This window comes from Camelus bactrianus, chromosome 19, assembly GCF_048773025.1.
Source record: "Camelus bactrianus isolate YW-2024 breed Bactrian camel chromosome 19, ASM4877302v1, whole genome shotgun sequence".
Lineage (NCBI taxonomy): Eukaryota > Metazoa > Chordata > Mammalia > Artiodactyla > Camelidae > Camelus > Camelus bactrianus.
In genome coordinates, this window is record NC_133557.1 from 13865207 (window position 1) to 13879186 (window position 13980).

The window sequence follows — 13980 nt, forward strand, 5'->3', positions numbered from 1 at the left end:
AGGAGCCAGAATATATAGGGGTTTTTGCAACAAAGACCAGGTAGTCAGAACATCAAAAGATTACTGTTAATTAAAGAAAACCAGGCATCAAACTAATGAATTCAGTGCTTTTTTATGTATGGGAAGATGCAAGAGTCTGGGCTCATTAAAATCATTCCTTTGATATGCACCGTAGCAATTTAGGGCCAGTATCTTGTTCTTCCCCATCCTGAGTCCCCTCAGAGTGCACCTCTGGGGGGGTCGCTGCAGTGGCTGAGGGCTTGGTGGCTGCAGCACCCATTGTTTGCTGTTATGGCAGGTAACATTGTTCATTCACACTGACCAATACACCAAAATAAATCCTGCTCTCAACAGTGACTAACTTAAAGCCAACTAACAGAAGCTCTTCTACCATTACTTTGAAGAGCACAGAGGATGCCAGTTGGGAACACTGCTCAAACTACGGACCCACATGCTAACTGTGAGGATCCCAAACCTTCATGCCATTTAGAGAGCATAAGCCCAACATCTCCCTCCCTACAGGACGGGGCTCTTCTCTCAGAACCCAGCACCCTGTACATTTGGTTGAGCTACTGACTGCTCAGAAACTGAATTTTTAAATTTATTTTTTATAAGTCACATTTCAAAAGGGGATGAGATGGCTTGACTCTTTTATCACAAATTTCAGCCAGCATCTAAAATTCTCTCTTTTATAGTCCCCACTTCGATTCAGTTAACTCTCCAAATATTGGCCTAAGTGAGAGCTACTCACTGTGTGTTTATTAATCATACTATAAAATGTAGCTGCTTTTCACTTGGACTTCACTATTTATCAGTAATTTAAAACGGTAATTTTGTGGGGAGGGTATAGCTCAGTGGTAGAGTATATGCCTAGCATGTACGAGGTCCTGGGTTCAATCCCCAGCACCTCCATTAATAAATAAATAAATAAATATTTAAATATTTAAATAAACCCAATTACCTCCTCCCTAACAAAAATTAAAAAAAAAAAAAGAATCAGAACTTAAAATGGCAATTTTAAGGTTCTTCTTCCTATTAAAAAAGCAACATGTGCTCACTTAAGAAAATGTGGAAATCACAGAATAATGAAGATACTCATAGTCCTTCCATCTAAAGACAATCACTATTAACACTGTAGTCTATTTCCACTTGATTTTTTTTTCCCCCATGTAAAATGGTGACTTCCTGAAATTGTTTTTTCAACTCACTTGCTTTATTCCCTATTTTAATTCACTCACTTGGAAGCAGGGCACTGCAAGATGTTAATCATTCAAATGTGACTTTACCTGGGGAGGCTTGTCAAGGAGCCTCAGGGACACAGGGAAGCCTGAGGTGCCCTCAGGTCCAAGTGACGCGCTTTCACATAGTGTTCCCGTGCATTTTTTTAAATATGAAGAAAAATTCAGTGTTTGTGCCAGGACAAACAAATTAAATGAGAAGGCTGTTCCTATTAGCTGGGCCCATTGTAGTCAGTGCAGACGTCGTGACTTAGGAATTGGCAACAAGACAGTAGATGTTCACCTTTCACATCTCAGGGGACCTGAGGCATTCTTCCAGAGACTCAATTTTTGCTCAGGTCTCATTATCCTGAACCTTTGCCAACGAGCAGTTTTATAACACCCATAAGAAAACTAGGATCACATGGTGGAAAACTCCATCTCCAGATTCCTCAGCTACACAGACTGGCCGCCTCCTGGGGATCTCAGGCCTGCAGTGCCCTCATCTGCACAAATGGTATGGTTGCCAGATCCCATCCTGGTACTAAGGGCTTTTAATATTTTTTAAATTTAGTAGCGATTTTATAAACTGTAGTAGATAAGAACTCTTTCCCAGTTTTATGAGATAGAGGGAAAAGTGACAAGTAAAAAACAGCCATCCTCAAACTGAGGAAGTGAGCCTGGTATCAAAGGGCTAGAAAAGGAAAGGGGACAAGTATAATTCTTACTCTGTGCCTGGAATTATAATATAAGGAACTTATGTTTAGTCCTCATAACAATCCTCCCAGCTAGATATCTTCATCTCTTACTTTATAGGCAAGAAACAGGCTTAGAGAAGTTAAGTGACTTTTCCAATATCCACATCTAAGTAAGTAATGGGGCAAGGACTTAAAAATTTCGCATTTCCCACTATACCATAATGTCTATATTTGACCCCATCTACTGGTTGTAGGGCCCTGGGCAAGTTTCTTCCACTCTACATACAGAGGCACCTCCCTGAAGTAAAGGTAATAGAAGCCCAGAGCAATCCTATACCACCAATGACTCAGAGATGCCTTATAATGAAGGCTTGAGTCATCACACCAGGACAAGAACCCTCATTATCTCAGTATTTAGCTAAGGATGAGGAGAACATGGGATGAGTAGGGAAAAGTGAAACAAAATCCCAGCTATTACTTGGTACCCAGTTTCAGAAACGAGGGCTATTTCTTGCTTGTTGTTAGAACAGTGAGCCTCAGACCTTAATATACAGTCACCTGGGGATCTTGTTTAGGATCTCAGATATAATCAGTTTTGAGCGATGACAGTCCAACATCTGACCTCATCAGCTGAGGAGATGGGATCATGTGAGGTGAAGGTGAAGAATTTAAAGACCTGATTATTAGCAACAATGCTTAACAGAGATGATGAGGATGGAGTAGAAACAAACTCTATGAATCTAACTTCATCCTGTCTTCTTCCAAAAAGATTTCAGTAAACTAGATGGGATTTTAAAAAGATTCAATAGGCCAGACCAACTAGAGGGGGAATATACTGGAGAAAGAGAGAAGAGTTTAGTAGATTACTGCAGAAATCTAGCTGAAAGGTGACAAGAATCTGACCAGGCTACTGGAATCACAGATACAAAGAAAAAGAGGGATCTAAGGAGCACAAATCTGGTTTAAAAAAAAGAAAGATTGAGGTCAGATGAGTCAGATTTTGCCAAGGTTTCTAGGGATAAAAAAGAAGAATGGCACAATTAACAGAAATGGGGGAACCGAGAAACAGTAACAGAGAATTTGGTGAAAAACATTTTCTTTTTGAATCAGAGCTAAAATTTTGGCACCAAAGAGTGAGAATCAGTGAGGAAAATGTGTAGGCTTGTCACCAAACCAGAGACAAGGAGGAGCTGCAGGCCCTGGGTTCTTCTGAAAGATAATTCAGTGATGGAAAAGAAAGCAGATCCAGTAAGAAACAAAGGGGGAAAAAGATCAAAGATGCAAGGGGAAAAGCAGAAATACAATGTCAAAGAAGTCAAGGGAGAAGAGAGATTTACATGGAAGGGCAGGGAGACTGTCAAATGCTGAAGAGGGAAGGAGGAGGAGGAGGCCAAGAAACAGCCACACTCTCCTGACAGGGCAAGTCAGTGGCATTAAAATCCAGCGAAAAAAAGATTCAGTTCTCTGTGCTAAAAAGCCCATGACTATGACTTGCTAAACATTTAGAAAATTACACTTGTGAATTGAAGTGCAAACAAAAATGACCAGGAAAGGCACCAGTGTTCTTTGATACTCAGGGTCAACACTGAGAGGGCTTTTAAAGATCATCAAGATTACTGACTTTTAATTTTTGTGCTCTCTGAAATAGAAAACAGAAAAATGTGCAAGGGCCCTGGTTGATGTGGTGGTGAGAACCCTAGAGAAGTCCAATGATACAGTGCAACCTGTTTGTTCACTCACAAAAAATGGATGCTCAATCATGGAAAGAGCCCATAAGCACATCAGATGTGGACTCTAGATCCAGGTGGGCCCCCACCTAGTTGAGTGGCACTGAGTGAAACATTTTCCCTCTCTGGACCTCAGCTTCCCCATCTGTCAAGAGAAGAGCCTGGGCAGAATGACAGTTTAGGCCCCTGACAGGACCGACAATCTGTGACTCAAGAGCTCCCTGTCAATGTGGTACTTTCCATTATTCCCCAGGATAAGCACTCTCCTATCCTCTGCTGCACAGGGCTCTTACTATAATCCTAAGAGGTCACCCAGTTATCAACCTAATGAGGTTCAACGATTAGCTGAAGGTCACTCAGCAAATCAGTGGGAGGGTGCACTTGGCCTGATTCCAGGGACATGAGGGTCTCAGGCTTTTATCACACCCTACGTGAAGTTCACTAAGAAAAAGCTCACTGAGATTTTGAGCGCTTAAAAACACAGCTTTTGTTACTTTAAAAAGACAGTAAGGGACTGTATGCAGCATTGGCTTTCTAAACTACAAGCGGTCTTATTTTGTAGCTCTTGCCCATGACCAAGGTAATTTGCCTGGCCGTTGTCATGCTCTGCCAGGATGTAGTGACACCAGGCCACTAGTTTGTATTCTAGGGGCAGAGTCAGTCATTTTTAGTTTTGGCAAGATTGCACACAGACAACCAACACAGAATGAAGGCAGCACACAGAGGAGGCTTGCTAAGGAGACTGAGCTGGAATGGGTCAGCTGGAGCTGGTGCCGAGGCAGGTATGACTGGAAAGCTGGAGGAAATGGCCAGAGGACTGGCTGGGAGGGTAGACGGGGTGCTCTTGCAGCAAGTTGATTCACATCCTCTCTTTTATCTATAAACCGCTGGCTGAATGACTATTACAGCACTTTACAATTTACAAAGCACCTTTACATCTCATTGGCTTATCACAATGGCACTGTGAGGTAAAACACTGGGGCACTGCATCATTTCTATTACAGAGATGAGGAAACTGAGGCTTACGGAGGTAAAATGGACTGACCAAAATGACACAACTCATAAATGCAACAGCTGAAACAGAAACCCAATTTTCTTCTGTTCCCAAATGCTTATCTATGCCCTGTGTTGCACTTCCTCCCAGGTTATCACAGATGAAAAGACCTGGAGGTAGAAAGGAGAGAAATTCAGCCTACTGCCTCCCTGCACCCACCACACACTAAGGATCTCCGGTCCTAAATTACACTGAGCAGTTAGGATCAGGTCACAGGCTCTAGGATTAAACCTTAATATGAAGTTAATAACAAGAAAGCCCAGATTTGGAACTGGAGTCTGCCTTCACCCATTAATTCATTTGAGTAGAGGAGATTAAGTCTATAAACAAATCACTACAGTTCAAGGCAGGATAAACAGAAGCCTATAAATTGGACAAACTGTGAGGCAGTTTCTCAACCTCAGCACCACTGATATTTTGGGCCAGATAATTCTTTGTTATGGGAGCTGTCCTGCACACTGTAGAATGTTCAGCAGCATCCTTGGCCTCTACCCACTAGATGCCAGTAGCACCCTCCTCCAACAGCTGTGACAACCAGAAGTGTCTCCAGATATTTCCAAATATCCTGTGGTGGGGGACAAAATCACCCCTGGTTAAGAACCACTGCTCTAAGGGTTACAGTGGTTTAGGGTCAAGGTCAGTTAATGCATGCTGTGGGAGCTGAGAAAAAGTTTCATGGAGGAGATAATATTTGAACTGGACTTTGAAGAATAGATAAAACTCCTGTAGGTGAGGATGAGAGAAGAATTTTTAAAAGAAAGAATTCCAGAAAGGGAAAACATAAAAGCAAGAAGATGAGAGAACACAGGTCTGCTGGAAAATGTTCCAGTTTGGCAAGAGCAGAAAATTGCTGCTGGTAACAGGTGATTAAGCCAAAAATGCCCACTGGAGACATGTCATGGATAGATACCCAACAACTAATAGCTACAATATATACACACATAATGAAACAGCCAACAATACATGATACTACACAGATGTTCAACAATACACAAGTCAAACCATGTATCCCACTTCCCAAAAAGGACAAAATGTTGCCTGAGTATCATGTCTTACATCTAGTGTTCACTGCATTTAGTCAGAGTTAAACGCAGCTCAGAACCAGTGCAGAGGTGGGAGAAATAACTAAGGACTGGGATGGTCAGGAGTTTCCCAAAGGAGTTGAGAGTGATGGGCCTTGAATGGGTGTGTTTTGGATAGCGGAAGGGAGGAGAGGACATCCCAGGTGAGGACATCCAAGCTGGGAAAGAAATCAATGTACACAACATATCCAAGAGGCATCAAAAAGAACAATGTAGCTGGGAAAGAAGACAAGGCTGGTCGGAACACAGAGCAGATGAATCAGACTTTACTGTGTGGACAACCAATGAGGGTTTCAGAGGAGCAAAATAACACAGTTGTTTAAAATGTAGCACCTTGTCCAGTAGTTCTCTTAGCTACATGTTAGAAAGACCTGGGGAGCTTTGAAAAATGTCAATACCCAGGCCCCGACCCTAAAGGTCCAATTTAATCCGGTTAAGATAGGGCCCAGGTATTGTATCTTGTTTGTTTGTTTTTAAATTTTTTTGTGAGCAAAGGAGGTAATTAGGCTCATTTATTTATTTTTAAGAGAGGTAGTGGGGATTGAACCCAGGAACTTGTGCATGCTAAGCAAGCACTCTACCACTGAGCTATATACCCTTCCCAATCAGGTATTGTTTTTAAAGCTCCACAGATGATTCTCAAACACAACTAGGGCTGGGAACCACTGGTCCACAGTCATACCATCAGTCTCAGATGAGAAAAGAGGCCTACAGATATAACTGATTTGCCTAAATTCACACAGCTGGCTGGGCTTGGGGCTGGGAATGGCATCTAGACTCCTATTCCAGGCTCTGAAAGGTATTGCAGAGCACTGGGGTAAATTCCATACTTCGGTCTATAAGAAGCACAATCTGATGACTTACTTGGCTCTCAGGTTTTGCCAGGGTTAAAGCCTGAATTAATCTAACATAAAAAGATTGACTTAAGCATACCAGCAAGTGTCTAGGGTAATGGATGCTCGTTTCATTGCTGCCTCCTGGGGGCCTTTAGGAAAGGAAAGCGTCTCAGGAGACTCCCCAGAAAGCCAGATAAACAAGCCAAACCATCCAGCTCCGTGGAACAATGACTTCTAAAAATATAGCTAACTGAGCTTTTGCACTACATAAAGGAAAGTCTAGGTTACTCTTTATGAGCAAAAAATACTCAGAGATGCTACTCCCATAAGCAAAGGTGGGGGCGAGAGGGAGTGACCAAAGGCAGCTGCTGAAACATGCTCACAGACTCTCATTTTACCAGTAAATATCTCTAGCAGTCCTCAGCCCTGGATAAGGGCCATCCACACACCTTGTGCTTTTCTGAAAGGAAAAGTGGTATCCCTTACAACAAGCCCCTCTTCCCATTGAGTCACTCCTGGATTCTGGCAGCAGGTGGTAAACGGGAGGTCTGCAGCGACTGCCAAGCTGGGAATCTAAGTCTGCTTGTATAACCATTCTATTCATTCCAGGGTGCTGGTACAGATAACTATTAGAACAAAGCAACACACATCAAGGGGCGTTCTTGCTAATCCCAGCACCCATCAACCACCTGAAGCTCTAACAAAAGGGGTCATATTAAAGTAACTCTAGAAGCAGAAGCACTACCTTCTGCCTTCAACTCTTAAAGGATGCAGCTCAGGACACTAGGAAAGCTACTGTTGGCAAGGCTCTGGTACGTGCTCTTGGGGTGGGTTCTAGGTTCCCACCAGCTATAAGACAGAAAACAAGTTGTTCTTTAAGATAGCTGGAGTGGAGGTAAGGGACAAACAAGAGCCCTAAGAGGCAGTACTTAATATTCACACTACCTTGATGCTCATGATATATTGATCACTTATCCTATGCCAGATACAATAATATGCACTTTATTTATCCATTCGTTATTTCGTTTTATTTCCCAACACACCTATAAGATATAGGTACCATAATCCTTCCCGTTTTACAGATGAAGAAACTAAGGCTTGAAGAGGTTTTGTAATATGCTGAAGGTCACACAGCTGGCAAGTGGTAGAGTAAGGATCTGACCTTGAGCAGCCTGCAGCTAGAGCTTAGGCAGCTCTCTATAAATGACTTTTCCCATTTGATGCCAACTGGCCATTAATTTTTCTTACTTTTTTCAGGTTTGGCTACTGGAGTCTACCAGGATCTTAATGATCAAAGAATTCTGAAAATTGAAAAGCACATACAAAGTTTTGGTATCACTATGATCATCATTATTACTTTAATGAATAGGAAAGACCTGCACCTATCTGGGGGTATATGAAAAGCAACTACCCTGTGAACTGTCTAAATTACCCAAAGCTACATTTTAGTCAACACTCTGGTTAAAATCTTGTCCCAACACAAAGGTTTAAAAGAATCAACATCTTCAAAAGTTGAAGAATGGCTGGAGGGGCCTGGTCCCCAGAGCTCTCTCAACTGCAGAGATAAAGAGATAATAGCCAGCCTGATTCCTCTCTTCTCCTTTCTCTGCCAATTATTAGGGTTTCACATAAAATGGTTTCAAAGCTGGAAAAAAAAAAACCAAAAAACCCTCACAATTTCAAAAAGCATTCAGTTTTTATCCATAAGTTGAAAGTTCAGGCTTAAAAGCATAGAAGCATTGTAAGGAAATATCTGTCATTTTTAATAAATAACTGCGTCTGTTTTGAAAGCAAATGGTATTTCTGGAAAGACTACCATATGACGATTACCAGTTAAATGAAAAGCTGATATGACTTCTCATCTTATCATTAGAAATGGGAAGTATGTTTTCATGAGCTAAATTTTCCTTATCCTGATGTACTGTATTTATGAGTTTTGGGGCCATCACACTCACAGTTCCTCAAACAAAAGTACTGTCTCCAAATCTGAAGCAGTGTTACCTTTAAAAAGATACTGCAAAACTTATAACAACAACCAAAAAAACCACAAAAAAAAAAAAACCCTTAAAATAATTAGTAATAAAATCAAGTATGAAGAGTGGCTGTATCAGAAATTTATACTTCGCCAACTGAGAACTCAAACTGTAGTCTGTGGGCATTTTTATGTGGTGAAGGGATTACAATCAAATAGACACAGCTAAACCCCTCTCCCTGGGAAATTAATTTTCATATTTCCATATCTCTGAGGAATATAAAAAAGCAGCACCTCCAAACAAAAAGCTGGGGAGAAAGCCCGCTCTGCATCATGATCTCTACCAAGTTTAATAGCATGGCATGTTAGTGTTTTAATTAGTGTTAGTACAGAATTCAACTCAGAATGCAATGAAGCCATATTTCTTCCAAAGTACACCCCGTTCAGCTATCAAACACAAATATTTATTTAGGACTGATAATGTGTCAAACTCTGTGAGGCACTATGGGAACATGAAAGAATTCTGAGTCAACTACACCATCCTTTCACTGAAGAGATAAGATCAAAAGACAGGATACCCATTTTGTATTCAAATATCCATTTAAAACGTCCTCCATACATCTCGTCCTCCATACATCTCAGTTAATTTCACACTAATAGATAAGAGAACGATTAAAGGCAATTTGTAGGTCAATATTACAAATAGAATTAACACTGTGATTAAAAAAAAATTTTTTTTTTCATTTAATGAAGAAAGCCCTGGTAAATACTCATACTAAATCTAGGGGGTTTTTTGTTTGTTTGTTTTGTTCTTTTTTGGGGAGGAAGGAGGTAATTAAATTTGTTTCTTTGTTTTTAATGGAAGCAATGGGGATTGAACCCAGGGCCTTATACATGCTAAGCATGCACTCTACCACTGAGGTATACCCTCCCCTTAGGTTAAGTTTTTGTGTGCTATTTTCAAGCAGTCTCTGGAAAAAAAAAAGTGGGACTTAGGGGGATGGTTTAAAAAGATCTTTTAGAATAGATGACTTGACACCAAGTTCTACAGTCATCCCAAAATGTTATCAATCTTTGGACTTGAAAGTCCTTGACACACTCCTTCCTTTCATCATCCCTATACAGGCTCATCAATTTTTCTTCCAGAATCTCCCATTTGCCCTTTCCTTTTCTTTCTGACTGTCCTCACTTCTTGCCTGGATTTGCTCATTCATTCATCATGTACCAAGTGCCTATTATCTGCCACGCACAGAGCTAGACCCTTGTCCTTGATCTTAGGAAGCTCACATGATACTCTGCAGAGCTGCTATCTGCCCATCTTGATCACCAGACTGTAAGCTTTAGCAAAGGCTTTGTATTTCCAGAACCAGGAGCATCTGGCATACAGCAGACACTCTAAAAATGTTTGTTGTATGACACTAGATTACTTTAGCAAGCTCTTTTTTAATCCATAAATATTTTAGTACATATCCTGCGAAAAGAACTCTTACTTTTCTTTCCTTTTTAAAACACTAAAGCAGTATGTGTACAATGCAAAAATAATTTAAAAAGATACAGAGTGAAAAGAGAATTCTCCAATTCCCTAAATCCCACTTCCTGAAGTGACTATTATTACAGTTTGGAATGTTTCTTTCCAGAACTCTCCTATGCTGGTGTATCACACACACACTCTTTTGGAACAGGTTCTTTGACAGTTTCTGACTCTAGCTTCTCAACTTTCTAATCCAGCTCAAGTTCTCGAAGTGCTGTCCCTGGATCAGAAGCACCAGCATCACCTGGGAACTTGTTAGAAATAAATTCTCAGGCCCTGCTCCAGACCTTACTGAACCAGAAACTCTGAAGGTGTTTCTCCAAAATCTGGGTTTTAATAAACTCTTCAGGTAATTCTGATGCACACTAAAGGCTGACAACCACTGCTCTAACAGTCAAGCCACCCTGGTCAAGCCAGTTGTTGTTTTTTTTTTAACTGTCCCTTTAACATTTTATTGTCAGGCATTGTTACCTTGCTTGGTTTTGCTACCCTACTTCAATATGCATTCCTTGTCCTTTTGATTACTTCTGACTGTACCAATCTGTCAAAGTCCAGAAAGTCTTAGATCCTAGCCAAAGTGGTATCAGTACCACTCATCAGTAGCTCATACTGATCCCTCTTGCTGCTCTTCCAACACTTATGACATTACCTAGTCCCTCTACCACAATTTAACAATTAGGTACATGCTATCTTCAATGAAAGAGAAGAGTTCTCTACTATTCCCCAACAGACCATAAGCTCCCTGAAGACATGAATCATATTTTTGTTATCCCTTCCTCACCCCTGTCCTAAGCACAAATTTTAATAGAGTTGCTGGTCTTTTAAGGATGAATTCACTGAGAGAAATACTGATAAATCTTTAATGGATAAAAAGTCTAGATTCAAGTTGCAGCACCAGTTCTGCGACCTTGGGCAAGTTCGCTTCTCAGGATGAGGTCTATAAAAGCAAGACGGTTGGACTCAATGACCTGGCACTTCCTTTCAGCCCTGAGCAATGTATGATTTTATGAAATGTCCCATGTTGGAATATCTTATTCCTCTATACTTGAATATACCATTATACTCATGTTGATTTGCTTGTAATGCTACCATGGCTAGTTTTAGACTTGGGTTACAGTTAGACATGGTGTTTCCCAGTTAGCTAGTAAAGTGCTTTCAACAAGAACCATGAGAATCTCACATCATACCCAGCAACATGTCTTAGCATAATAACAGCTCAATCTATTTGCAGAAAATTATTTGGAAAAACTCTTTTAAAAGCTTCATTTATGTAGAGGACCTATGCACAGATCTACTGTCTCTCAAAGGGCCCTTCTGAACATTTATTGGTATAAATACTATGAAATGATTTATGGTAAAAAAAAAAAATGTGGATTACTCTGACAACATTGGGGCAGTTAGCCATGTAAGGCAGAAGAATGTAAAAATGAATCTTACATGTATTTAGGGATAGACTAAGAAGCTAAAAGCCTCAGGCTACCTTAGTGTAACATGCAAATAAAAACTGCCCTGTATACTTAAGTGACATATACCAACTCCACTGTTAGGGATAAACAGGCTTCTTCATTTGGGACCATTTTCTGCAAATTTTCAGACACAACAAGGTGGACTAGAGTGGCCGGTGATGACCAGAAGTTGAATCTAAAGAGGACAGCAAAGAGAAACTGAAGGGCAAGAAAGAGGAACAGAAGGGCAACAGGAAAACATCACTCTTTGAGCAACGAAAAGGAGCAATGGAAATTCATTGAGTCTTTACCTAGGACCTACTATAAGCCAAGCACTTGGGGCTGCAAAGATGGTCCCTGACCTCAAGGGGCTAATAGTCCTAAGGGTAAGACTGAAGCCTCTACCCTATCCTGTGTATATACGTATGTATGTGTGTGTATAATTCTAATCAAAAATCAAGCAAGGAAGGCTTCACAGAAAAGGTGGCAAGTTAATGGAGCTTTGAAATGTGTAGAAGGATTTGCTGAGAGGAGAAAAAGACGATCTGAGCTGGTTAATTTTGGGAAGAAACATTCACATATTTTTACAGCTGTCCCTTTGAGACTTTAAATCAGTGAGGCACTACTTTGTCAATGCTCTCTTTCTCTTTTTACTTTCTCTTAAATGAGATGTTCAAGCCCAGCATTGGGATAAAGCCAGAAAGCCCCAGGGTAAGGTGAGTGCTTGCCAGATTTGCTCTGTCACCTCCAAATCCAACCAGCCCAGCTATCCCAGTCTTGCTGTCCTGGCAGCCAGAAAAGGCAGGCTAATATCCTCTGGGGGCAAAATCTAGATGCAGGCAGACAAGGCTTACCCCTCTTCTGCCTGTAAGCCACCATGAGAGAGCTTCCCTGCCTCCTAAGCCATGAGGCTCCTAGTTTACCTGTGACAGGGAGGCCAGCTCTGCAGGAAAAAAAAGCTGCATGAAAAGGGAGGATGCATCACACTGGGAAGAGCTAAAGTATGGAGATAATCTTAAAATGGTTAGCAAGCTCCCTGGCAAGCGTTGGATGAACGTGAGCTCTCATTAATAACATTACTCTATTATCGCAGTAACACCTCAGTTGTACTCCAACAACAAAAAAATACTGTTTTTGCAGCACACTGTTATGACGCTGAAGAAGCAACTCCAGAGATGCAAGTGTATTTCAAATTTTCTTTAAAGTGCAAGATCAAATTCCAAATGCACTGGCCTGAGAGCCCCAGACCCTGACTTCAAGAGCCATTCCAGCCTCCTGTCTGGCGTGTGACCTTGGGCAGGGCACTTCACCTCTCTGTGCCTCAGTTTCTTCATCTGTGCAGTGGGGCTAAGAGCCCCTCCCTTGCATCGTGGGGTCCAGCCAGTTGGTACTCTTTGAGGCGCGAAGACCCCACGGGTGCAGGGCGAGCTCACAGCCCATCTTCCAAGCCCCCTGGCTCCCGGGCACATGGGGCCTGTACCCGAGGCCCACCAAGCTCCGCCGCCTGCAGAGCAGGAGCGGGAAAGAGGGTCGCGCTTGCGTGGGTCCCTAAGACCAAGGGGTTGGGTACCCAGAGGCTCAGCCGCTGCCGCCTATGCGCTGTCGCCTGCGGGTTTGCCGCGGGCCCCGCCGCCCAGGTGAGCAGCGGCTGTGAGAGACCGGGCTGCCCTGGGTCTCCACGCGAGGAGAGCGGAGGGCGCCCAGGCACCTGGCGGAGGCTGGCAGCGCAGACCGTGACCGGCCACGCCGGGGAGATGAAGCGAGGAAGGAGAAGGCAAGGGTAGCGACAACCGACCCTGCAGGCAGCAAGGCGCGTCCCCCCCCGCCCCCCCAGCCCGACTGAAGCGCTCACTCACCTGAGGCTTGGATACCCGCCCTCAGCTCGGCAGCTGCTGCGGCCGGAGTGGGAAGGAGGAGGAGGCGGCTCTAAATCCGCGCAGGCGCGCTGTGGCCGCCTGGCGGCGCATGCGCGCCGTGTGCCCACCTGGGGAACTACGGAGAAGATGGTGGCTGAGCCGGCGCCATCTTTGATGTACAGCAGTTTCTGCCCTTATTCGTGGTTTCAGTAACTCCAGGGCCAACTTGAGTCTGAAAGTATTGAGTGGAAAATGAATAATTCTTAAGTTTCAAATTGCTGTGCTGTTCTGAGAAGTGTGATGAAATCTCTGGTTCTGCTCTCTCCCACATGGAGAAGTGAGTTTTCCCTTTGTCCAGCATACCCAGGCTGTATGTGCTTCCTGCCCCTTGAGCGTTTACTGGTGGGCTCTTATCAGATCAGCTGTCTGAGTATTACACTGTTTGTGTTCAAGTAACCCCCTATTTTACTTAATAATGGCCCCAAAGTGCCAAGAGTAGTATTGCCAGTGACTTGGATAAGCCAAAAATAGGTCATAAAGGGCTTCCCTTAAGTGAAAAGGT

General features: G+C 42.6%; 1 protein-coding gene across 4 annotated transcripts in view; it reads right to left on the reverse strand.

The window, feature by feature from the left end:
• Positions 1-13535, reverse strand: part of NDRG3 (NDRG family member 3) — a 60635-nt gene extending 47100 nt beyond the window's left edge. For 3 of the 4 annotated variants that reach the window (XM_074347250.1, XM_074347248.1, XM_074347247.1), the window contains exon 1: positions 13419-13535. The gene's annotated coding sequence lies outside the window, so the exon portion shown is untranslated. The remainder of the gene's footprint in view (positions 1-13418) is intronic. The other variant, XM_074347249.1, reaches the window with a different exon arrangement.
• Between the last annotated feature and the right edge of the window lie 445 nt (positions 13536-13980).